At 51.7% G+C, this 25,717-nt stretch overlaps 1 pseudogene; it reads left to right on the top strand.

Moving 5' to 3' along the window:
- LOC108176412 (large ribosomal subunit protein eL31-like) overlaps positions 1-5,497 on the top strand; it is a 32,983-nt pseudogene extending 27,486 nt beyond the window's left edge.
- Positions 5,498-25,717: the final 20,220 nt, after the last annotated feature.

The following is a 25,717-nucleotide window of genomic DNA, read 5'->3' as shown; positions in this document are numbered from 1 at the left end:
GATTCAGAATCTAAGATGTGTGTTCTGCCTTGTGTATAGATTCAACTTCAGGTTCAGTCAAATTCCTGGCAGTCTTTTTAATAATAGAGATCGACAAACTGATTCTAAAATGTATGTGGAATAATTCTAGATTTCAGGATGTCTAAAATAATTTTTAAAAGAAGAACAAAGTTGGGAAACATAACAATACTTGATTTTAAGGGTCACTATATTATATTCGACAAAGGAAGCCAGTTACAAAAAAGCACATGCTATATAATTCCATTTACAGTAAACTCTCAGAAAACTAAACTAGGGAGAAAAACAAATGAGTAGTTTCCTGGGGTTCAAGGCAGGGGTTGAGGGCAGAGGTTAACTGGGAAGGGTCACAGGTGGACCTTCCATGGCAATTTCAATGTCCTATATGTTGACCACAGTGACAGCTACGTGACTGTATATATTCTCCAAAACTCATTCGTCCATATACTCCAAAGGTGTGCACTTTAGTACAGCAAATCATACCCTGATAAAATTAATTTTAATAAAGTTGCCTATTTATACAGCCCTGTAAAAGATAAGAACTGATACATATTTCTTTCAAACTTCCTCCAAATTCCTCCTCTCGATCTTCTGTCAAAATGCTTGGATAGGGGGCCAGCGCTGTGGCCTAGAGGGTAAAGCCACCTCCTGCTGTGCGGGCATCCCATATCGACACTGGTTCTAGTCCTAGCTGCTCTACTTCTGATCCCGCTCTCTGCTATGGCCTGGGAGGGCAGTGGAGGATGGCTCAAGTCTTTAGGCCCCTGTACCCCGAGAGAGACCTGGAGGAAGCTCCTGGCTCCTGGCTTCGAATTGGTGCAGCTCCGGCTGTTGCAGCCATCTGGGGAGTGAACCAGAGGATGGAAGAGCTCTCTCTGTTTCTCTGCCTCTGCCTCTCTGTAGCTCTGCCTTTCAAATAAATAATCTCCTGAACATGTATGTAACAGAATTTTTTCTATTACCGTAATACATAAATGGCATCTCACCTTGCATGTTAAACTCTTGTATTGCAACTTTCCCCTTCAAAACTCTGAAGATTTCTAGTTTCTTCTGTTATCTACAGTTGCAGAGATAGGATCCCAGTTTGGTGACTTTGAATCTTGAATTATCTCTCACGGCTGCTGCTTTCTCCTCCTATCTCTTCATGCTGCTTTGTGACACTTCCTCCTGTGCTTGCCAATGCCGATTCCCCTTGAGGCACTATCTCAGATCTCTTTTCTTCTCATGCTACAACAAGGGATACAAAGTCGGTCAAGTCTACACTTTAAAGCACAGATTGTTTTCTAGGAAAATGTGAATTCCCACAATGAATTCAGGAAGTATGAAGCCTTTAAAGACCAATAATTAAAGAAGAAACTGAGAAGGTTGATACAGAACTGCCTCCAAACTGGTGCCATAATATGTTTGATCACTCAAATGTTCATGGAGGTGAGGTTTCCTGATACCTATCCTGTCACAGACAGTAGAAAAAGGTATGAAAGATCCCAGTTGATTCCACAGGCCTAGATTAATCATGAGACAGACCCCAAGAAATAGAGTAGGACCATGAAATAAAACTGTTTACTGACGCTAAAACATGAAATCCAGCACTATCGTAAAAGAATAATAAAACACAAGGCATTAGACATTACTCTAAAAGATAAAAATAGTATAAATATGGCTCCACAGAAAATGATTAATACAGTTCACCGCATCTTAGATCAGAGGAGAAAGCCATATATATAACCATGTAGGTGGGTGCGCAGAAACAAGAGAAATCTACTTTCTCTTAGAATGCAGAAAATCATAAGGGAATATTGCTTCCTCCTAGAATAGTGGTTTAACAAATCCAGATGATCACAAACTCATGACTGTTCCTGAACCCATCGGGGGCTCATGAGATAAACTGGATTTCATAGACGGAAGCATTCACTGGAGAAGGGATGATACGCAGAGGCTCCTCTTGGCAGAGCTCAGAACAAAGAGGCGGCCACATAAGGTCACAGCAGCTGCCCGCTGTGCTAGGATCTGCTGGCTGTGGCATGGTGGAGACAACGTTAGCAACAGCAAAACTCAAACCAGTTCACCAGTTGCCTAAGTTGGCTGAATACCTCCTCCCGGATCCTTATCCATGCAGAGACACTAATGGCCTCACAGAAAAAGAGGCATATTCATCTCAAGGTGAAAGTCTATTTGTCTCAGTCTCTGCCATTTTTCTATACATTGTGCCTAATAGTCAGTAAGAAATTATAAGACAATAAAAGTATTTTTTAATTGTCATGAGATGAGACAGTAATCAGAAGCAGATCTGGAGATGATGTGGATGTTGGAGTGATTAAATGAGAACATAAAATAACACTGATTAATATGTTAAGGGATCTGTTGGAAAAGGTGGGAAACATACTTAAATAATGGGGAATTCAATGTAGAGACAGTAACTATAAAATAGTCAATGGGACTGGCTGTCTTTGTAACACAACCAGTTAAGACATGGCCTGTAATGCCAGCTTCCCATATCAGAGTACTGGTTCCTGGTCCAGTTGATCTGCTTCCAATCCAGCTCCCAGCTAACACACCTGGGAAACAGCTGAAGACAGCCCAAGTACTTGGGCCCCTGCCACTCTCGTGGGAGACCCAGATGGAATTCCAGGTCCCTGGTTTGGGCCTGGACCAGCCCCAGCCATTGTGGCCATCTGTGTGAACCAGTAGATGGAAGATCTCTCTCTCTCTGTTTCTGTCTGTCTCTCTCCATCTCTCCCCTGCCACTTCTGTCTCTTATTAAAAAAAAAAAAAAAAAAAAAAAAACTGGTCAAATGAACAGTCATTTGTGCTCTTCCTTTCCAACTCAGGCCCTGCAGTGTGACTCCTGCAAAGAAGGGTGGCCAGAAGGGCTGATTTGCCATCAAGGAAGTGGTGACCCGAGAGTACACCATCAACAGTCACAAGTGCGTTGTTGGAGCGGGCTTCGAGACGCGTGTGCCCTGAGCACTTAAAGAGATCTGGAAGTTTGCTGTGAAGGAGAGGCGAAGTCCAGACGTGTGCATTGACAACAAACTCACCAAAGCTGTCTGGGCCAAAAGAATAAGGAACGTCCGTGCTGCATCCAAGTGAGATTGGCCAGAAAATGTAATGAGGATGAAGAGTCACCTAACAGGCTCTACGTTTTGGTGACCTATGGACCTGTCACCACTTCCAAAAATCTCCAGATGGAAAATGTGGATGAGAACTAACTGATTAAAGTTATAAAACTGAAAAAAAAAAAAGTCAAGTGGAAATGCCAGGGGAAATCTTGATATCAGAGATAAAGAATTCCTTTGACAAGTTTATTAGCACGCTAGACACAGAAAAGGATCATTGAAGGTGAAGATGAGTCAATAGACATTTTCCAAACTGAGCACAAATAGAAAAAAAGATTTGAAATTAAGGAGATCCAAACAATCTAGGATGATATTAAATTGGAGTCCCAAAAGAAGAGAGGGAGAACTTGGAAAAGAAATATTTGAAGAGATATTGGCTGAGAACTTCTCCAGAATTATTGAAGGATGACAAACCAAAACTCCAGGAAGCTCAGAGGAGAAAAATACAAAAAAAACAAGGCAAGATGAAGCCTGAACATAGTATATTTAAACTGCCGAAGCCCCCATATTGATGAAATCACAATAAAAACCTAGTGGCTTTTGGGGGGATAAAAATGACATACTAACCCTAAATTCATAAGAAAAAGAAAAGCAATTATAGTAGCCAAAATAATTGTGTATAAAACAAAGTTGAAAGACCACACTACCTGATTTTAAGACTCATTATGGAGCTACAGTAATCAAGACTGTGTACTGTTGAAAAGATAGATATGTACTTAGATCAATGGCACAGAATAGAGTCCAAAAATAGATCCTCACATATATAGTTAATTAATTTTTGACAATAGATCAAAGGTAATTCATTAGAAAAAGGATGATCTTTTCAACAAATGAAACAATTGGACAGCAACATGCGAAAAATGAACTTTAATGTATGCTTTACTTCATAGAAAACTTAAAATGTACCATCGACTTAAATATAAATTTCTAAAGTTCTAAAGCTTACAGAAAAACAGCTTGGAGGAAATGTGTGTGACTTCACACTGGGCAACTTATTTTTTAGCTATAACCCAAAAAGCACAATCATCTATAAAAAATTAAGTTAGAGACTTCATCAAAATTTAAAGAAATTAGATCCTTACCTCTCACCATGTACAAAATCAACTCAAGATGGATCAAAGTCCTGCATTTAAGAGCTGAGACTGTGAAGATCCTGGAAAAAAATGTAGGGGGAACATTGAAAACATTAGAGTAGGTGATGACTTCTTGGATAAGACCCCACAGCACAGGCAACAGAAGCAGAATTAGGCAAAAGAGATTCTATTAAACTCAGAAGCATTTGCACATCAAAGGAGCCAATCAATAGAATGAAGAGACATCTGACAGAATGGGAAAAAATATTTGCAAGCTACTTATTTGACAAAGGATTAATATCCAAATAGTTCATCTATTCAAAACACCAAACCAAACGAAAAACCAAATCCAATTAAGAAATGGGCAAAAGACAGCAATAGACGATTCTCAAAAGAAGAAATACAAATGGTCAGCAAATACATGAAAACAATGGTCATCAGCAGCAGCCATCAGGGAAATGCAAATCAAAGCCACGATGAGGTATCACCTCACCCCTGTTAGAATGGCTGTTCTCCAAAAGCCAGAGAGCAACAAATGCTGGAAAGAATGTGGAGAAGCGGGAGCAATTACACACTGTTGGTGAGAATATAAATTGGTGCAGCCACTGTGGAAAGCAGTATGGAGATTTCTTTAAAAGCCAGGAATAGAAATCTGATCCAGCAATCCCATTACTGGGCACATACCCCAAAGACAGGAACGCGTTGTATCAAAGAGATACCTGCACCACCATGTTTGTAGCGGCACTGTTCACTCTAGCCAAAATATGGAATAACCAAGGTGTCCATCATCAGATGTATGGGTAAAGAAAATGCACACAAAGAAATATTATTCAGCTATAAAAAAAGAATGAAATTCTACCCTTTGCATCAGTATGGTTGCAACTGGAGGACATCATGTTGAGTGAAATAAGCCGGACCCAGAAAGACAAATGCTGCGTGTTCTCCCTTATATGTGGGAGCTAAAATTTTAAAAAATGCCTGTGTGTATCAGTTTTGCTGCAAATATAGTATTTTGTCAAACGCTTTAAGTCTTTGTTAAATAAATTGTTAAGAAATATGTACTACTATATTTTTAATATGTGTCTACCTTACAATTACTTTATATAAGAGAAATTGAACATCTTTTCATTTGATTATTGTGTATAGCCCTTGCCTATTTTCCTGCTGACTATGCTTTTTTTTTTTTTACCTTATTTGTTGAACTCTTTATTTAGTGGCGCATTAAGCCTTTGACTATAGTGAAAGTTAGGAATATGTTATCTCAAAAATAAATAAAAAATTTAGATAAAAAAGAATTTTTCTTTTTTTTTAGCTTTTAATTGATTAATTAATTTATTTATTTGAGAGGTAGAGTTACAGACACTGAGAGGGAGAGACAGAGACAGAGAGGCCTTCCATAGGCTGGTTCACTTCCCAAATGGCCACAGTGGCCGGAACTGAGCCAATCTGAAGCCAGGAGCCAGGAGCTTCTTCCAGGTCTCCCACCAGGGTGCAGGGGCCCATGTGCTTGGACCATCTTCCACTGCTTTCCCAGCTCATTAGCAGAGAGCTGGATCAGAAGTGGAGCAGCTGAGACGTGAACCGGCGCCCACATGGGATGCCGGTGCCCCGGGCAGAGACTTAGCCTACTATACCACAGTGCCGACCCCAAGAAAAAAATTTCTAATTCTGCTCTTGAAAGGACAGAGTTAAGAAAATGAATAGACAGGAATGGTTGAGAGAAAATATTTATGCGAAATATGTAATGAAAAATCTGTATCCAGAATGTGTAAGGAACTCTTAAAACTTAATAACGGCCGGCGCTGCGGCTCAATAGGCTAATCTTCCACCTAGCGGTGCCGGCACACCGGGTTCTAGTCCCGGTTGGGGCGCCGGATTCTGTCCTGGTTGCCCCTCTTCCAGGCCAGCTCTCTGCTGTGGCCAGGGAGTGCAGTGGAGGATGGCCCAAGTGCTTGGGCCCTGCACCCCATGGGAGACCAGGAGAAGCACCTGGTTCCTGCCATTGGATCAGCGCAGTGCGCCGGCTGCAGCGCGCCGGCCGCAGCGGCCATTGGAGGGTGAACCAACGGCAAACGAAGACCTTTCTCTCTGTCTCTCTCTCTCACTGTCCACTCTGCCTGTCAAAAAAAAAAAAAAAAAAAAAAAAAAAAAAAAACCTTAATAACAAGGCAATTAACCCAGTTCAGAAATAAACACTTAATGAAAGAAGATGTATGGATAGCAAATAACACATGAAAGGATCTGAGCATCATGAATCATTAGGAAAATATGAACTGGAACCACGATGTGATAGCACTACGCCCCTATTAAAATAGCTCAAGTTGAAAAAAAAAATCTGATAATTCTAAATGCTGCAGAGGAATGAACTTAATTGGAATTTTCAAACCCTGCTGGTGAAAATGCCAAACAGGAAAACCTCTTAGGAAAGCAGCTTGGCAATTTCTCGCGAAGTCAGACATCTACAGCCACGCGTCTCTTACCAACGGAGATTCCTTCTGAGAAATGCGTCACTGGGCGGTCTCTTCCTTGCGTGAATTTACGTGAGCCACGATGATGACGACTTACGCAGACCTGGACGGTGTGGGCCAGCTGACGTGCGTCCTTGGTGCAGCAGCTGATGGCGTAACACCGCCGACTGTTTTACAGTAAGCTTTTATAAGCAGAACGAGTGCACTCTAAAACAATGATGAAAAGGATAGTAAACACATAAGCCACCAATATAGTCATTTCTAATTATTACCAATATCCCATCTGGGTGGACCATGTACATGGACTGTATATAATTATATATGCTCTACTTTAATAGGACTGCTGGTACTGTAGGCTAGTTTACACGCATGTCACCGCACGTTGCTCTCTGGACATTGACCTCTGCTACAAACGCTCTAGGCAATAGGAACTTCTCAGCTTCATGAAAGCCTTATAGGACCACTATTAGATATCTGGTCCGTGTTGACTGAAACATTGCTATGTGGTGCATACTCTATATAAGTGACTCAGTAATCCCACTCCTGGGAATTCACCCAAGAAGAAGAAAAGCATCTGTCCACCCGATGACCAGTACATAAATTTTTAGGAGCTTTATTCATAATTGTCCCAAATTAGGAATAACTCAAAAATTTATCAACTAGTAGAAAGATAAGCAAATTATATTCATATAATGGAATATCACAGTAGTAAAAAGGAATGTAATATTGATAGATGCAACAACAGGAATAAATCTCAAAAGCATTGTACAAAGTGAAAGAAAGAAGCTAGACTTGAAAGCCTGTATACTACTTGAGTTCATTTATTTATCACGGAGAATGCAAAACAATAGGGATATAAATCCCTAGTTCTCTCCCAAGCTCATAAGCATAAACATTCTCCAAGTTGATTCCCTCCAAGCAAACAATCTTACACAAAGACAAATGTGTGTGGGAAAACACTCAAGACTCAAACTCGCACTGTTTCTCCATAACGCGTGTGAATGGCTCAGGGTGTGAGTTACTATAAGTATTTAAGGGAAAACATTGGATTGATAACCTAAGACAAGAAAGCAGCCATTCACTCGAGTTATAGAGAAACTAATGACATAATGAGGTGTTTATGTTATACGTCACATCTATATTTATGTGGAAAAGATAAAAAGGATCCATAATAGAAGCATTAATGGCTATGAACTATTGAGTGGCTGCTGCTGGACACTGCTAAATGTTCTGTATGTTATCTCGTTCGGTCCTGGAATTATCATATTGTTCTCATCAGTTTAAGATGAAGGACTTGAGGTTTAGGACATTGACGTAACATGTCAGAGGTGGTGCAGCTGGGAGTTGAACTCACAGAGTCTACTAGGCTCAAAACTCTATGACAGTTCACTCTATCCTACATGACTTTAAATCTATTTTTTTTAAGATTTATTTTATTTATTTGAAAGACAGAATGACCAGGGGAAGGGTAGACGGAGAGAATGAGAGAGTCCTTCCACCTTCTGTTGCCCTCCCCAAATGCCCACAGCAGCAGAGCCTGGGCCAGGCTAAAGCCAGGAGCCAGTAACTCCATTGGGTGCTAGAGCCATCATCTGCTGCCTTCTCAAGCACATTAGCGGGAAACTGGATCAGAAGCAGAGTAGCCAGGACTCATGTTGGGCACTCTGATATGGGATGTGGGTATCCCAGGCAGTGGCTTAACCTTCTGTGCCACAATGCATAACCCCATATTCTCTGTTTAAGGCACACACACCCCATCAGCCTGGAAGCAACTTACCACAATGTTAACAAAGTTAACTCTGGGTGGGATTTATAGGTAGCTTTGATTTTATCTTATTTCTCTATGCTGTTAAAATCTGTACAAAAGAAAAGAGAGCATGGTGTTTATAATGAAGAAATAAAACAATACATGCAGCTTAAATAGCTGAAGACGCAGGGTTGTCTGAAACTCTGCCTCGGCTGGAGACGCTGCACTTTAACACCAGAGTCTAGTGGGTCACCCCCACAGGGCCTTGCCCCCTCCCCGGCCCCGCGCTCTCCTCCTGGGTCCCCTGCCTCAGAGGTCTAGGATGAGCGGAGGCAGTGTCTCCAGAGCAGAGCCTTCCAGCGGCTTCTGCCAGGCATCCTGGACAGCAGCCGGAGGCAGTCTGGAAGCGGCCAGCTCCCCCTGAGTCTGACGCCGGCAGGGCTGGCCCTGGATCCTTCGCTGGGCCCAGAAGACGAGACCAAGGTCTCCTACCCCCGGCAGTAGGGTGAGGGGCTGGGCGGGGAGGGGGGCAGGGAGCCCTGGGGCACCGGTGCCCGTGTCGGCTCCAGTGGAAAAGACCTGTCTGACTGAGCCACGTCTTTCCCTCCCAGGCCCCGTCTTCTCTCCCTGGGCTGTATTCAAACCCCATTGCATTTGGAGGGAAATCCAACCCATGTGTTTCTGATTCATTTACACTTAACTCATCAAAATCCTGTTTTGAAAGAAGCCATTGGATGGTCTACAAAGTCTGAGCAAAGCTCCCCGCCGCCGCGGGCTGGTTGTGGACTCACCAAATACCCCTTCTAATCCACCAGGCCTGCGGGCAGGCTCCGCACCACGGTGCAGGCTGCTGGGATGTCTGCTTCCAGCCTCGGCCCCCTCGGAGCCCTTCCCCTCCACCTCCTACCTCATTGGGAGCTCTCGGGCTGCCTGCTAGGAAACCCACAGAGCCCCCAGGGAGAGGCACAAAATGGGCCACCCTTCCTGGGGCAAGGCTTGGTTTGAGATGAGCTTGTAGAGGAGAGGCCAAGCTCAGGGCAGAGAGCTACAGTGCAGGAGGCATCAGCCTGAGATCTCGGGCACCTGGGCCAAGAGGCTCTGGGTCGGAGGTGGGGGGACTCCATCACAGTAGCTGTGCTCAGCTCAGCGACAAGCCATGGGACAGACTCATACTGGGCCTTGTTGCCCAGGCTGATGGCTCCACCCAGGCCGCGCATATGGACTGTTTCTCAGCCTCCGACCTTCTTGCATTGGGTGGGAGCCAAGAGCTGGTCTTCCACGCAGGCAGAACAGACACCTAGTTCCCACGTGGGCTCCCGCAGGCTGTCCCGGGCCTGTGTGGGCTGGTGGTCTGTGTCAGCTACTGGTGCAAGGACGAGCAGACATTTGGAAGTCATTAAATCGAAGCACGGTTGACTCAGATGCAAAGCACGCCAGGACGAGAAAGGACCTTAGAGAACTGTGGCGCAACCCCCGCGTGTACAGGCCAGACCCCACGGGGGCCCCCCAGAAGGACGTGGGGTCAGCCTGACACGTCTGGCTTGCTGCTTTGGGAGAGCACAGCGTATGGTCGGGAAAGACAAGGTGGGGCTCCCTGCAGGCAAAGCCCAAGATGAAACATGGGTGCAAGGATGGGTCGGGCCCCTTTGTGTGACTGTCACAAAGGGCTTTGACCTTTGCAACAACCCCCTTCCCTGCAGTGCTCCCGTTCCCCTGAGGTCACAGGTTCTTCGGTACCTGCCACGAAGGTGTGCGTGACTGCGGACAGAAGGCACACGGGGCTGACAGAACAGAGGCTGAGACAAGCGGGAAGACAATGAGTAGGTGCAGAATCGGCTATTGCCAGGTCCTTCAATTGTGATGCTCAGAGAGGTTCAGTATTTGCCCCGTGTCACACAGCTACTAAGTGTGGACACCGGAGTCCAAATCCACATTTCCCTGGCTCTAAAATCCGAGCAACCAAGGAGATCGCTGCCGGGCAGGGGAGGGAGGGAGGACAGAGGGGGAGAGTTCTAACTCCCTGTGTTCAGTGACCGACAAAGAAATACGTGCTGTGTGCAAAGTCTGGAAGGAGAGGAGAAACGTGGCCTATTGTGGAAGCATGGTCCAAATGGAGGAATCAGGTGGGAGCCCGCAGGGGCACAGCTGCGATGGGCACCGATGGTGTGTGGCGCTTGCACCTGGAATCTACCAGCAGGTGGCAGTATTTCAGAACAAGAGGGAACGCAAGGAGGTTAGGACAGTGACGAGGAGAGATGCTGAGCTTTTATGGCGTGCCAGGCATTTTACACAGAGCCGCTCACTGAACCTTCCCAACAACTCGGTGAGACAGGCACTACGATTGCTTTCACTCTGCGTATGTGAAGGCCTTAGTAACTTGCTCAAGGCCACAGAGGCATGACTTTTACAAACTACGTTGATGTCAACTCATAACTCAACCATAAGCATGTGGTGAATTTTCACCGTGCATCAAGCATGGGGCTGGGTGCTATCCACCCAAAGACAGTGTAGACAACCCAGCCAGCTATTGGGTTGTTTACGTGATTGATTCTAATGAGCTATAATAATGCCGGTAGGGGCATACAGGACAGCAGGCAGCTGGGCTGAGCACTGACCAGAGTCCTCACACCCGGGCTCAAGTCCCAGCCCCTAGCCGCACTGGCTGGGTGGCCTTGGGAGATGTTAATTGATGTGTCGGGGCCTCAGTTTTTTCATCCATCTATAATTGGGTATAATATCGACCTCATGAAGATGAAATGAGAGAACACATGTAGAGAATTAGGCATGGAATAAGTCATGTGCTTTACTGAAATGACAGCAAACATCACATACAAAAGGCCATGGGAACCCAGAGGAGCGGTGGTTGCAATGCATTTCCAAGGCTGCGCAGTTTGGCTGCCAGGGGGGCCTGAGGATTCCAGCCCCGGAGAGAGACACCGACCAGGCACGGACACGGGGCAGCCCATGACACCCGGAAAGGCGTGCGGGGCAGAGGACAGGACCTCGGGGGGCGTGGAAGTGGGGCCCTGCTTCCCAGGGAGCGAGCTTTGAGCAAGGAAGTAGCTGCCTCGGAGCACTCCATCAGTGCACAGTCACTCACCGCGCAGCTGTGGGCCTACTAAGTGCCGTCCCCTGTCCCTGAGCTGCTTCCGCCTGGGCTTTGCTTCCTGCCATGCCGTAAGTGTGTCCCTGGAGCTGCTCAGAACAGTCTTGCCTTAAGCCAAGGCCTGCATCACCAGCCCCCTGGCAGACCCTTCCTGGTGCACTCTACGTGGGACTCCACCAGGTGCACCCTCAGGGGAAGAAGGGGTGCTGGCTCGGGGCAGCAGGTGCACACAGGCGTGCTGGAGTCCTTCAGAAAGGGTGCCTGCCCAGGGACACTGTGGGAGATGAGGGAGAGCCCACGTATCTGGGTGTCGTCTGCGGGCACTCGGAGCAGGAAGAGGTGGAGAGGTGCTCTGGCCCGGCCTCCTGTCTCCTTCCCTCCGCCTCCACTTGGACTTCCACATCCTCAGAAGCGGCAGCTATGACCTCCTCCCGCTCCGCTCCGACAGTCCCGCACGGCCCCGATGCACGCCTCCCCCGCTTCCAGCCTTCCTTCTCAAGATAGGGCAGAAACAAAAGCCTGTGGCTCCCGGGGCGGCCGGGGGCGGCCGGGAGGGCACGTCTGGCGCTGGCGCTATCTGTTCGGACGTGCATTCCTTCCCGAGACACTCCTTGGTCAGCAACACCATCCTTCATTCCATCACACACACAGCTGGGGCCGGGGGAGGCCATGACAGGTGGGCCAGCAGGGGAGGCAGGGATGGGGCACTGGGGTCTTCTCCCCGCCCCCCAAACAAGACAGATATGTCCCCTCTGAACATGCTGGGGGAGATTATTTTAACAAGCACTTTTGTACCAGGAAATCAGTGTGTTTAACCTAACAAGCAAAGAACAGCCCAGCGGGGCCCATAAATCTAGTTCCCACCTATTAATTTTACGGCCTACATAAAGCAGTGTTGAAGTCCAAAGTATATGTGACCTAGAAAGGCATTGCTCATTCTGACACATATACGACGTGGCCAGGACTCGAACCCTGACCCTGACCCTCACTCCAGGAAGCCAGTTCCCAAGCCGCACGGGGTGCAGAAACTGGCCCAGCCTCCTCCCGGAAGAGCAGGCTCGCTGGAGGATGTGGGCCCTGCATGGTGACCCCCACTACCCCCAGGCTGCAGTGTGGAGCTGTGCAGGCCGCTCATTGACCAAAGGCTGGAATCCAGTCTGCCCTCCACTTGCCATACCTGTCCCCATGGGCCCGGGGACTTTTACAGAAAATCCACACCAAGATACTACATGGACTGACAGCGTGCTTGCGGCTCTCTTGGATAGACCCTGGCCCCTACCCTGACTGCTCCAAATTTTGGCTCCCAAATGCCGTGACCCGCCATGCTCCCAGACCGATTACATGGCCCTCCCACTAAGGAAATCTGTTCCAACTGTTGACGGCTACCATTAGTTACGTGCCTACCCTTCAACCCTCCGTGTGTTTCCACTGTCTCCCCATCATGCACTGACAGCAGCTGGATCCCCCAGGCCACCTCCACAAGCAACCACAAGTTAATTTCCACGTAGTCATCAGGACAGGGACCACCCTGATATAAGAGAACCCTACAGCCAGGTCACTTCAACCCCTCGCTGACTCTACAATAGAAGAAAGAATCCAAGGAACTCAAATCCCAAGAGCACACTTGCTGCCCCCCTGGCCACGTGCCAGCCCCCAAGCCCCAGTGCACAGCCGTGCTCTCTCCCCTCCCCTCCAGGCGCATCCAGACGCCTGCTCCGCCTTGGCTGTGCCCCCTCTGCCGACCGGGGACTGCGCGTGCCTGCCCCACTCTCTGGCTTCCAACTGGGGTTCCCCCATGAGCGACTCTGCTAGTGAAGTGAGGCAGGCCCCCGCCCCACTGCCGGGGGCCCCCAGGCTCCAGGGAGGTTTGTGCTTTATCTTGAGAAGTCCTGTGGAATTCATGCCCCATAATCTATCTTTGTTAGCTTTATTATAAAAATGTTTCTCTTAGGTGCGGCTCCCCAGAAGCAGACCCGAGAAGAGGACGTGAGGGCACGTCCGTTTACTTGGGCCGGGATCCCAGGAAGCACCGTCAGGGAGTGGAGACTTGAGCTGGAGCAGGGAAGGAAGCCCTCGCGGTGCATGTGAGCGAGCGAGAGAGGACCACAGCCACGGGCTCAGTCCTGCTGAGGACACCCCCCGCCCCCGCGCTAGCTGCCATGAGTGTCGGGCTGTCGCTGGGGACATTAACCCCAGGCTTTGCTGGCCTGAGCCCACAGCCGGACAGTACGCTCAGAGAGAGGCAGGTGCAACTCCAGAAAGCCGCCCGTGGATGTGTAGGAGCCGTGACTACTGAGGGGGCATGGACAATGGTGTTTGCTGCAGTGTTATTGTCCAAATATTCAAGTAAGCCTAACCCCCCAAATCTCCTTGCTTCTCTGCCTTCTCTAAGAAGCACAGTTTGGGAAATCCACACCCAGAGCTCTACACACCAAACAAGATATTGACTTAGAGGCCAGCATTGTGGCAAAGTGGGTGAAGCCACCGCCTGCAAGGCTGGCATCCCATATGAGCGCCGGTTCTTGTCCCGGCTGCTCCACTTCCAACGTAGCTTCCTGCTAATGCACCTGGGAAAGCAATGGAAGGTGGCCCAAGTGCTTAGGCTCCTGAACCCGTGTGGGAGACCCAGAGCTCCTGGCTCTTGGCTTTGGACTGGCCTATTGGGGAGTGCACCAGTAGATGGTCGATTTCTATCTCGTTCTCTCTTTCTCTCTCTCTCTCTCTTTCTCTCTCACTCTCTCCCCCTCTGTGTGTGTTTGTATGTGTGTGCCTTCCTCTCTCTGTGTAACTCTAACTTTCAAATAAATGAATAAATCTTTTAAAAAAAAGATACCTACTCTCCAAATATTCCCTTTCCACCAACTCCTACACCCCACCCTGTCCCTCATGGTCACACATTGGCCTCTTAACCCCACTGCAAGTGGAAGCCATGACCCAATGGTCAGCTGATCCTGGCTCAGCCTCCAAATGTCTGGTTATGAAGCTCTCTTCCTGGGGAGCCTTCTCCAAGCTGGGGCTCATTCACCCTAATCCCTAACTTCATTCACACCCGGACTCCTCCAACCAAATCTCAAAATGACTGATTCATCCCCAAACACACTGACCACCCTAACTCTGGCTGTACCCTGACTCTCAGACTTAGCACAATGGGCAAACAGCCACATACTACAAGTCCAACTACAGCGTGACTCCTCAGCCACGGGTGACCTCAAATCACGCCACTCCCTGCCTCCAACCCTACCCTGATGCCTCGGTTCCACCCCAGACACACATTGCCCCAGAACATAACCCCACTGGAATATCTGCCCAGAAACGTGTTTATCTCTGAACTCAGTCACACATGGCCATGCCCCAACCCCTAAATACACCAGTTCCCCAGTTCCAAACAACACATATACTAACCCCCCTTGACTCAACAAGACACTGATCCAGCACACCCCAAAGGGTGTTTGCTGCCAGCTTTCCAACCACATACTGAGCCCGACCCCCAACACGGCCTGTCATTCCCATCTCAAGGCTCCAACTCTCATAACCCAATTAGAGCCCCTGGCATGGACAACCCGAGCTGAACACTCACTGACTCCATGCACCTCAACCAAGCCACGACCTCAATCCCAGACACCCAAGACCAGCCACTCTGAGCGCAGAACAAGGCTCCCCCTGCTTTTAACCCCAGAACGTCACCTCACACTCAGCCCTAACCAAAGGCCAATCCCGCAGACTTAACCTAGAGTGACCCTGTCTCAAGCACACACTGCCCCTCCAACCCCATCCATACCCTTATACCCAGCCCAACTCTACCCAACAGAGACACGCTGACCCAGGAGCCAAATGCCACACTGATGCCTGAGCTGGCTGTGAGCTGGACACCCCGTGCCAACCCTCACTGCCCCTCCACTTAGAGGACACTGTGATGGCAGCCCCGGGCCCACCCACTGTTCATGGATTCCCCCAGCCATGTTGAACCCTCAGCTACTCTGGACCTTCCAATCCTGAACACACACCAGTCCACACACAGCATTCCCAGCCCAACCGCCTCTGTCCCCTTCAGCCTCACCCACACCTGAAGGGACGGACAATTCTGTCCTCACAGAGACCACCCAAGTTCAATGGCACCCTTATTTCCCTACTCAGCTCACCCCAGGGGCCCAGTGACCCCACACAAGCTTGCACACACAGGGATAGTATTCAAGGAGGGAAGCCCTCCAGCCTCAGGCGGGCAGCAGAGCCTGCCCCTGGGTCCTGATGCCCTCCTGTTATGTCCACGACTCAGGGCAAGGCTACAGAAGCTCTTGGCCAGCAACATGGGATAACCCAGTTAGACGTCTCCTTTGGTTTGTAACTCCGTCTTGACTACCCAATTCCTCTCTAACACCCTGACCTCTTCCACAGGGTGCAGTTCCCTTGTGCGGAGTTCAGGTCTTCAGGGAATCCCGCTAGTCTGGGCCACACTGATTCTGGTCATGCCAGTGTGTGCAGCCTGCAGGGCAAACACACCAGGGGCCTGGGCCATTGTCCTGCTCAGTGGGCTCCCAGGCTGCATGAACGTGGCTGCGTGCTCCCCCACTCCAGGATTCACTTGATCCTGTACATCACGGGTCCGCAAACTGCTGCCTGCCGGTCAGACCCAGCCGTGCTCACTCGTGTACCTGCTGTCCAGGCTGCCTTTGTACCGCAGCGGCAGGGGTGAGTGAGGGCTTCGGAAAGAAACTGTGTGAAGCCCAGAGCTGAAAAGAGTTATTATCTGGCCAACGCTTGCCCTCCCTATTCTGTGTCCTCTCTGCCTTCTCAGAGGGAGTCAGCACACAGGAGGCTGGGGGGTACCTCCCTCCCTCCTCTGGGCTTCTCCAAGTGGATACTCCTTAATGATGTGTTGATTGTTCATGATGATGATAGTAAAACCTGTGCTTGCCTGCCCCCCAGCCTGCGGAGGATGGGCTGAAGGAGGATCCCAAGGCCAAAGACAAGGCCTTAGGGCTTGGGTAGCAAGGCTGGGATGCCCCAGACTGTTTATTGTGGAGGTTCTTCCAACATTATTGCTTTTGTTTATTGAAATCCAACCCCCATGGCGCTCACCACCCTTGGCCATGAGCCCAGACCTGCCCAGGCCTCTGCCTGCCGGTCCCAGCCAAGAAGGGAGGGGGTGCAGAGAGCACCGGCCAGGCCCCACGCCGGAGTCCGGCTTGCTTAGGGCCTAAGGCGGCCCCCGCCCTCCCCTTCTTAACGTCTTGCTTACAAGACAGCATTTGGAGACAATTTCTCATCAGTCCTTCTTGTAAACATCCTCCTGGATGAAGCGTGCCCCAAGGAGCCCTTATTGGAAACACCTGTGCCAGACGGCATGCCTGGTGAATGACAGCTTGCAGAGCCACAGACGGCCGCCTTGCCAGCCCTGGGGCTGGTGCATGGGCGGGATGGGAGCTAGGGTGTGGGTCTGGGTGGGGAGCAGCCTCTTCCCTCCTGCCCAAGCCCCTGTAGGGCCCTTCCCATTGTGATGTGGGCGACCCTGGGGTGTCAGGACAGCCCGCATGAACAGCGGCCTCTCACCCCTTGATTCTTGTGGTGCCCCAAATTCCTCCACCAGCCACCCTGGAGGTAAAATGCCAGCCACTGGTTTCTCTTTCTTAAAGAGACACTCTTGGGAGTGTCAATACATGGAGCTCCTCCCACTTTAGTTGAGTGAATATTTAAGACTTTCAGTGCTGTCCCAGTTGGAGGGGTGGCCCTTGGAGAGGGGCAGGTTGAGGACGCCCTACCTGGAACACCCAGGCTGGAAGTAACCTTGTCACACCAGCTCAGCCACAGGCTCCGAAGGCCCCATCTTCCTCCACAGGGCAATTCCAGGCTGTCTCCCTGTCCCCATCAAGCGCCGCGGCTGGGGCCCAGCCCACTGCCCGTGTTACTGCGAGAAAGCGGCACTGGGGAAGGAGGAGGAGGAAGAGGGGCTCTGTGAATTGGGCCTCGAACCCCCAAGATGTCCATTCTCACACCATGCACTCGCCCCTGGTCTTGGATGGAAACTTCTGGTACTCTCTGCCTTACTTCCATGCCCGCTTGGAACTCCAGGCTAGGCACCCGAGCTCCTTCCTGCTGGCCTGTCCTGGAGCCAGGCCCTGCCCTGGGTCACCCTCCTCCTGCTGCTGGGGCCCGGCCTCCCGTTCAGTGCCTTCCCTAAGATGGAGCGAGTGGCAGTGCAGGGAGCAGAGACTGGAACCCAGGTCTCTTAGGGCTGCACGGAGGAGACAGCCCAGATTCTACCTCACGCCCACCCTGCCTGTTGCCCTGACTGGGACTGAGGTGAGGAGGACCCAGAGAGAGCTGGGAGGACTCTCCTCTTTCCTGAGTTGGGCAGAAAGAGGAAGCAAAAGCCTCTATGAAATAAATTAGTGAAATCTCAATTCCGATAAATCCAGTTTCTTTAAAAAAAAAAAAAAGAAAGAAAAGAAAAAGCAACTGGTAGGGAAAGAAAATGTAATTTATGCCCATTGAAAGGAGGCCAGGTTTAAATTGATGAAGTCTCCTGTTTATGTAATAAATCCATTTCCATTCATGTCACCAATATATTTATCCACACATCCTGGTCCAAGTCAAATCTTCATTATTTTATTATTCAACAGGGGGCAGAGGGGAGGGCAGGAGAACAGAGTTCTGTGTCGAATTAATAAAGTCTCACTCTCTCCCCCAGATCCCTCCTCACACAGGGACAATTTATTCCTAAGAAAGAGGCAGAAGAACTGGATGCAATTTATGTGCTTTGAAAGAGACCCAAACGTAATTAGGCAAAGTCTCAAGTTCACCGAGAAATAAATCCCAGAGAAAGTAGCCGGGGGGAAAATTTACGTTCCCTGAAAGTCTGCAAGCCTCTCTCTCCCACCAGCTCTGCCCCTCCCCCAGGCCACCAAGCTTGGTCCCCGAGCCTGCTGGGGCCAAGGGTGCTCTCCAGCACTGCCCCCAGCCCCCCGCTTCCTAGGGTCCCCAGGAAGTCTGCATGGCCTCCCCGGCCTACAGGTTCCACAGGGGGATGCTGGGCACACACAGCCCACAGGTCAGCATCCCGGAGCGGAGCTGTGGAAGGTCTTAGGCTCTGAGGGGCTGGGAGCAGCAGCTACACTGCGGGCACTTGGAGTCCCGGGGTGCCTTGGCTTGCCCAACCTGCCACAGGGCTTTCCGGCAAGAAAGTTTTCCCACCGTAAACCGGCCCTTCCTTGGGGGACAGGGAAGGCTCTCCTGCTTCCACTCCTGCAGCCACGACACGGCTCATCCTGGAGTGAGGGTGTGGGAGACGCGTGCCTGCTCCCAGGGAGTCCGCCGTCGGTGGCTGGGTGAGGGGCGGGTTTGGGGTTTCTACAACAATCCATTTGGAGAATCCAGAGGGGCTGAGGTAGGGGTTGTCCTGGGGTGTCCTAACACACCTCATGGGCTGCCTGAATCCCATACGGGAGTGCCTGGGACACACAAGTCCCAGTTCCACTCCCAGTTTCAGCTTCCTGCTAATGCACACCCTGGGAGGCATTTGTGATGGCTCAAGTCCTTGGATCCCTGCCACTCTTGTAGGAGACCCAGACTGCATTCCCCAGTGCTGGTCATTGTGTGCATTTGCAGAGTGAACCTGCAGATGGAAGACTTTCTCTCCCCTCCCCTGCAAACAGTAACACTAAGTACCAGGGGGTTATGCTGCAAGAGGGGAGCCCGTGAGTGAGTGGGCAGGGCTCCACCCTTCCCCCCAGAGAAGCACACAGCTGCACGAGCTCTGATGAGGGAGCGAACAATGACCAGACAACAGCCCTAGAAGGAAGCCTGGGCTGGGGCGGGGGGACAATGGGGCTGCATCTGCCATCACTGGAGGCTTCTGAGCACAGCACACAGGGCAGTGCTTGTGCTGAGTGAAGGGTCGCACCCCTCCAGAATGCTGTGGCACCTGCACCCAGGTCAGGCTCCCGGCCATACCTCAACAAACAGGCACCTGCTTCTGCCCAAGTAGAGGTAAAGCACCTGGAAGGGGGCCCCGGGCACAGAAAGGGCAGATGTGACAAGTGGCATGTGTAGGAGACTCTGTAGGACCTGGCACAGGGGAAGAGTGGAAATGAGGGAGCAACTGAGTGACCATGCTGCCATTGGCTGTAATGGGCAGTGTTGGGCGGACAGGGAGCCAGCTGGGTGCCAAAGACAAGTTCACCTGAGGAGAAGCAGGTCTGGGGGAATGGTTAGGCTAGGATGGACTCAAGTGGGCAAGTGAGTTGGCAGAAACTTTGCCACACTTGGAGGAGGTGTCCAGTGGGACACAACTGGGTGATCCAAGGGAACACGCCCAGCACCTGTGGGTGTAGGGAGGGTCCCTGGTGCCAGGCCACAGCATGGATGTGCAGAGAGTGTGCACTGTGAAGAGAGGGGACTGGGCCTGGCCAAGACCACAGGGCCAAAGGCCTACAAAGGCTTGAGGAAGGCACAGCCAGAGGGAGGAGGGGACAGCAGGAAGGGGGACAGGACAAACAGCGCCCGATGCTGATGGAGTACAGATCGCTGAGACAGACACACTGCTTGTGTAGGCCTCGGTGAGGGCAGAGACCGGGCCCCAGCAGGTGCATGAGGGCTCCAGGGGCTTGGTTGCCAGGCAAGGAGAGGGCAGCCTGTGGTGAGGCCCAGGAGAGAGCAGGGGTTGGGGGATAGGATGGACACTGGAGCGTGTTGTCAGGCTCAGTGGTCACTGGCACAGATGGCCACATGCTGCGCTGGGACCGGGTCTTGGAGGAGGTACCCTAGGGCTGGTCCCCAGATCAGAAGGCGACCGGAGCCTTGGAAAGCAGGTGAGGCACTTTTCCTCTAGATGGGAGGGGAGGAAGCTCCAGAGAGGAGAGGGAGGAGAGTGGCCAGCTAGGGCAGGACGGGGATGGGGCTAAGGCCTCTCTGAGAACATAGAGGAAGCCGCAAGTGGTGACTGGGCCCATCTCCTCCCCAGGCTGCCCCTGTGTGTTTAGGAGGGTCCTGGATGGGGGTCACTGCTGGCTGCTGGCTGACCAGGTAATGTGTCGAAGGCTGGCCCCTGGGCCACCCCTGGGGAGCAGCAGGCTTCTGAGTGCCCCAGGCGGGCCTCGGGTCAGGGTCTGCTTTCCTTTTCCGCAGCAGAGAGAGGCTGCCCTGTGCAGCATCCCGGCTAGAGGGCCGTCTGAGCTTCCCACATGCTGCCCAGCCCTGCGTGCTGTACAGATCGGGAGTGACAGGGTGCCAGGAATGCTGGTGCCTCTCCCCGACAGGCCCAGCCTGGGCGCCATCTGTGGTCACACTGACTTTGGAGGGTGCTTCTCACAGCCAAGTCATGGTGACTGCAGGGGGCCAACCCATCTAACTCACACGCAATTGCTCAACGGCGTACGTGGATGGGAAGTGGGCTCAAAGTTCAGCCAGAGGGCCGACGTCTTTGATGATGTAACAGTTGCGGCAACGTGGGCCATCTAAAGGTTCTTGGAGGTCGCCCTCGCCTCCCGCACTCCTCCTGCCCATGGGCAGCCTGGGCCGACTCTGGGTGATCCAGGCAGGCTGGCCTGATGATTGGGAAGACACGGGAAGGGGTGAGGCCCGTCCTCTGGCCTCGGGCTGGGTGGACACACTGTTGCTGCCGTTGCCCGTCCGGGGGTGCTTTCCCTGCCATCGGGGACTGCTTAGTCTTATTTCCCTGATGTGGGCAGCAGAGACTCTGGCTATAAAATCCCTGGTTTACGAGGTTGTCTCAGAAGCCAAAACTGCCCTGGCAGACGGACGGGCAGCCCTGGAGGAGAGCGGCAGAGGAGGCCCTGCTGCCAACACGCGTTGCCTCTCAGTGCCGTGGCGAGCCACTCAGTTCTCCAGTGCCCAGACACCCGGCTGGCTGTCCCTGCTCTCACTGGAGGTCCCTGGCTTCCTCACGCAGGGCTGACAGTGCCCAGACCCAGGCACAGTGAGAGGAATGGGGTGGGGCGCAGCTTGGACGCAAGCCCAAACTTTCTTCTCCCCTTTTCTTCCTCCTCCTCCTCCTCCATGCTGCTTCAGACTCCAGAGGTCCTTTAAGTGGCCCTGATACCTCTTGGGACCCTGAGAAGAGGACTTATGGGCCATAAGCTGCAGAAGTGACCTGCAGAGGTCACTGCAGAGGGAGGGAAGAGGCAGGGCGGGGACAGGGCAGAGGCTCTGTCAGGGGTGGGCGGTTTCTGTCCGGCGGCAAACACTGCAGGGACTCTACCCCCCCCCCCCCCAGGAGCTGGGGAAGCTGAATTTCCATACTCCTACAGCAGCTGGGGCTCCGCTTCAGCCTGGCCCAGGAGGACAGACACCCTCAGCGGGGCCAGGTCTCCTCCAATGCCTGGGGAAATCGCTCCAGATCCAAGAGCAGCCTTCAAAGAGGCAGACTCTTAGGGGCAGTGTCCTCGGCACTGGCAGAGGGCATCTGGGTGGAGCTGATAGCCTTTACGCCCCAGGGATGTCATTGGCTAAAGACTGCCTCCTACAGGCGAGAAAAGGTACTGGAGGGCCCCTTGGCCCCCAGAACTGCCAAGCTTCTGCCCTAAGTGGCAGGCCCAGACTCCTGCAAGCGTCTCCATCTCCTGGGAGGGTGCCCACAGGCTGAACCAAGGGCAGAGTCTCTGGGCCCCCTGAAGGAGCGCCTCCCTGCTCTGTGAGGGTTGGGCACACCAGCCTGCTACTGTCATGCTCAACAAGAGGTAGCAGCCTCCTGTTCTGTGAGCGCCAAATCTGGGATGACACTGATGCCCCCACTGGTCCCTGTCACATCACCCACTCAACAGAGGCGGTGGCTGAAACTGGCCCCCTCTTCCCAGCATGGATTGCAGTGGCCTGGCCTGTGACTTCCAGGAAGGATACACTTCTGGGCCAGGCACGTGGCTTGAGCATTGTTCAGCTGTATCCTGGGAACCTTGCTGATCATTCCCAGCACTGTGTCCCTTTTGAATATGGGAGAGAGGAGGACTGTGTCCAGGCCCTCCCGGCTTCCTGGGAACTGGAAACATCTGGTGTCATCTGGTGTAGCCACGCCACTTCTGTCAGGACCACTGGAGAAGTATTTGCTCCTCTGGGAGCTCCTAGGTTCACCAAAGCTGTGCATGTGAGTCACAACTGAACCTCTCAGGACCAAAGTCACTGAACTCTGATCTTGAACCTGAACTCTCAAAGAAAAGCAAGGTAAGAGAGAAGCGCATGTGGTCATTGGCCATTTTTTTTTTTTTTTTTTTGGGACAGGTAGAATCATGGACAGTGAGAGAGAGAGACAGAGAGAAAGGTCTTCCTTCCATTGGTTCACTCCCCAAATGACTGTCACTGCTGGTGCTGTGCCAATCCGAAGCCAGGAGCCAGGTGCCTCCTCCTGGTCTCTCATGTGGGTGCAGGGCCCAAGCACTTGGGCCATCCTCCACTGCCCTCCCTGGCCACAGCAGAGAGCTGGACTGGAAGAGGAGCAACCGAGACTAGAACCCGGCGCCCATATGGGATGCCGGCACCACAGGTGGAGGATTAACCAAGTGAGCCACGGCACCGGCCCTGGCCATTTTCCTTTTGATCACAAGAAAGCTCTTATCGTGATTAGGAGCCAATTGTGCCTTGCAACTGTGTGCACTTCTTGCTGTAATCTCCCCCTACTTTGCTCTCTCCACGCACCCCGAGATTAGAGGGCCATCTGTCCCGGCACTGCTCCTGTGGAGGGAGCCTTCATTTTTGTGGAAAAGCAGCAGCCCTCTCGCCGATGAAATCAGCAGAGCTCAGGGCCATGCCTTAAATCAACAACAGAGGGTATTTTCACTCTGGTTGCTTGCCTGACATTGTAACCTGAACTCCCTGCTACTCAGCTCGATTCACAAACTTTGTTTGGAGAAATAATCATCTTGGGGGGAGGGAGGCTCCTGGTGATATTAAAAATCGCATCCCTGAATCAATCCAGGCCATCCTAAGTCATTAGAGAGATCTTATTTGGACCACATGGCTTTGAGCTCTCCTGTAATTGCTGTTACTCAATGCTCCCTGGTCCTCAGCTTGCATTTCATCCCTATAATCAATAGTGAGCCTTGTCTAACTGCGTCTGTGGTTTCAAACTTAGCAGCTTTATGACGTTCACTATTGGTTGTGGGGAGGTTGCCCATGATCTTGTCTGTTGAAGTACCTATTGCTCCCAAGAGTCATCTACAGGGGAAAGTCTTGGCTGACCTCAAGGCCAAAAGCCAGAGCCACTGGGCTACTGTTGACTGTACAGGTACTGAGAATCCTGTCGAGAATCACCTGCTCCTCTTTGCTTCAGCTGCCAGGAAGTTCAGAGCCAAGGTAGCATCCCACGCCCACCGGTTGTGGCCTGTGGGCCAGCTGGGCGGAGGGGATGCTCGGCTTCAGGCGGAGTAGACGCTATTGATTGATGGCCCAGGGAGCTTGTCTCAGTTCACGCTGCCATCCAGTGATCTCCCCATTATCAAAAACACTGTGTATCATCGCAACTGTTAGTGCTGGCCACGCTGAGGGAGTGAAGCTGGAAACCCCACATTCCTTAAACTTGCAGCTCCCTGATTACTCAGGGATAGCTTCTCCTGCAACTATGGGCCTTGAAGTTAACTCACGTGAAGTTACCTGTTCTGAGCCTTCGTCCCTCTTTCCTGGTTGGAACATTATCCTTCTCCCTGTTGACTTCTGTATGATTTCTAAGACCTCCTGTCTCCTCCCATTTATCCCCGACTTCATGTTTAATCCCGCGTCTGTCTTGCTCCCATCTTGATTTCTTCAACCGCTTGTTTCTGTATTCTTGCTCTGTGCGTTCATGGAGGCTGCAGCTCCCAGGTTGTATTGATCAATACGGCTGATGGTGGAAATTAAACAACCCCCACGTTGGAACAGCTTAACTCAGATAAGAGTTTCTTCCACTCCCTGGGGGCAATCCAATGGGATCTCTCTCTTCCTAGTGTGGTTCCGGGTTCCAGAATTGGCCAACTCCATGGGTTCCAGAGTTCTTTGCTGGCCCCATTCATACATAGCCATGGTGGAAGATGGGGTGGAGGGTCTCAGGGCCAGAGCTGGAGTTACCAACTCCTGTTCATATTCCATTGGCTACAACTTGGTCACCTGGTTCCATCTTCTTGCAAAGGAGGGCGGGATACCAACACACACGGGCCCAGTCTGTACCCGTGGCTCAACATGACTGTGTTTTGCTTTCCCAATGCCATGGCAGATTGCACACATAGCAGCAGGGAAGGATTGGGATGTGTGGACCTGGTGGAAAGACGAGCAGGTGGGAGGTTGCTGGGGAGGAGCCCAGTTCCATGCGGGGGATCCTGTGTCAGAAAACCTGCGGTGCTCTGAACACCTCCTTCTCCGGGAAAGACAGAGAAAGCAAGGAAGGAGGAAACCTGGGATGGAGAAGGTGAAACTCCTTTCTGGGGGCAGGGACTGGTCTGCATTGCCATTGCAGAGGGGATGAGGCAGTGTGGGGGCCGGGCGAGCAGAGCGCCTGTCCTCGGGGAGCTCGGGATCTGGAGGGGTGACACATCCCCAGCCGACTGCACAGGCAGACCAGGAGAAACCCTGCGGAATAGGTCCCGGAAGGCGGATTCTGCCAGGGCCAAGAGAATGCATCTACACGGGGCTTTCAAAGCTGTGTGGGACACATCCCAAGGGAAAGGGGGAAGGGCAAGCTCCTCCCAGGGACGTCGGCAGCCCCCTCGAGATGTGCCCCCAGCCTGCTCCGTGCTGGCCTGAGCCCCACTGTGCTGCCGAGGAAATGGAAGCCTGAACAGATGGGAAGACGCTTGCCCAGAAGCTCGGCCAGAAACAGAACAGGCGGCAGGAAGGGTGTGAGGAGGACAGGGAAAGCAGAGCGCGTAGGGTATGTGGGGACGAGGGCCACTCGGCCCCTCCTCCCAGACTCCGGAGAGCCCAGGTCCCACAGGCCCAGGACAAGACCCTGGCCCAGCCTGTGCCATGCACCCTTGGGAGCCTTGATCCTGCAATTCAGATGTGGGGGGTGGGTGGTGGGGTTAGAGCGAGCAGGAGCTCTGCAGTGAGGCGAGGTGGGCTCCAACCAGTCAGATCCTCCTCGGTCATGCCCAGCAGAGAAACTGCTAGTTCTGGGTTCCCAGGCTCCTCAGTCGCATGGCGAGGGTGAGCCCCCATGTTCGGGTGGCGCTGTGTGGTGGCTGGATGAGGAAAGGAGATGCAGATGGCTCAGCAGT

Source organism: Oryctolagus cuniculus, chromosome 2, assembly GCF_964237555.1.
Source record: "Oryctolagus cuniculus chromosome 2, mOryCun1.1, whole genome shotgun sequence".
Classification (NCBI taxonomy): Eukaryota; Metazoa; Chordata; class Mammalia; order Lagomorpha; family Leporidae; genus Oryctolagus; species Oryctolagus cuniculus.
Note: the sequence above shows the minus strand (reverse complement) of the source record. Positions and strands in the feature narration are given on the sequence as shown.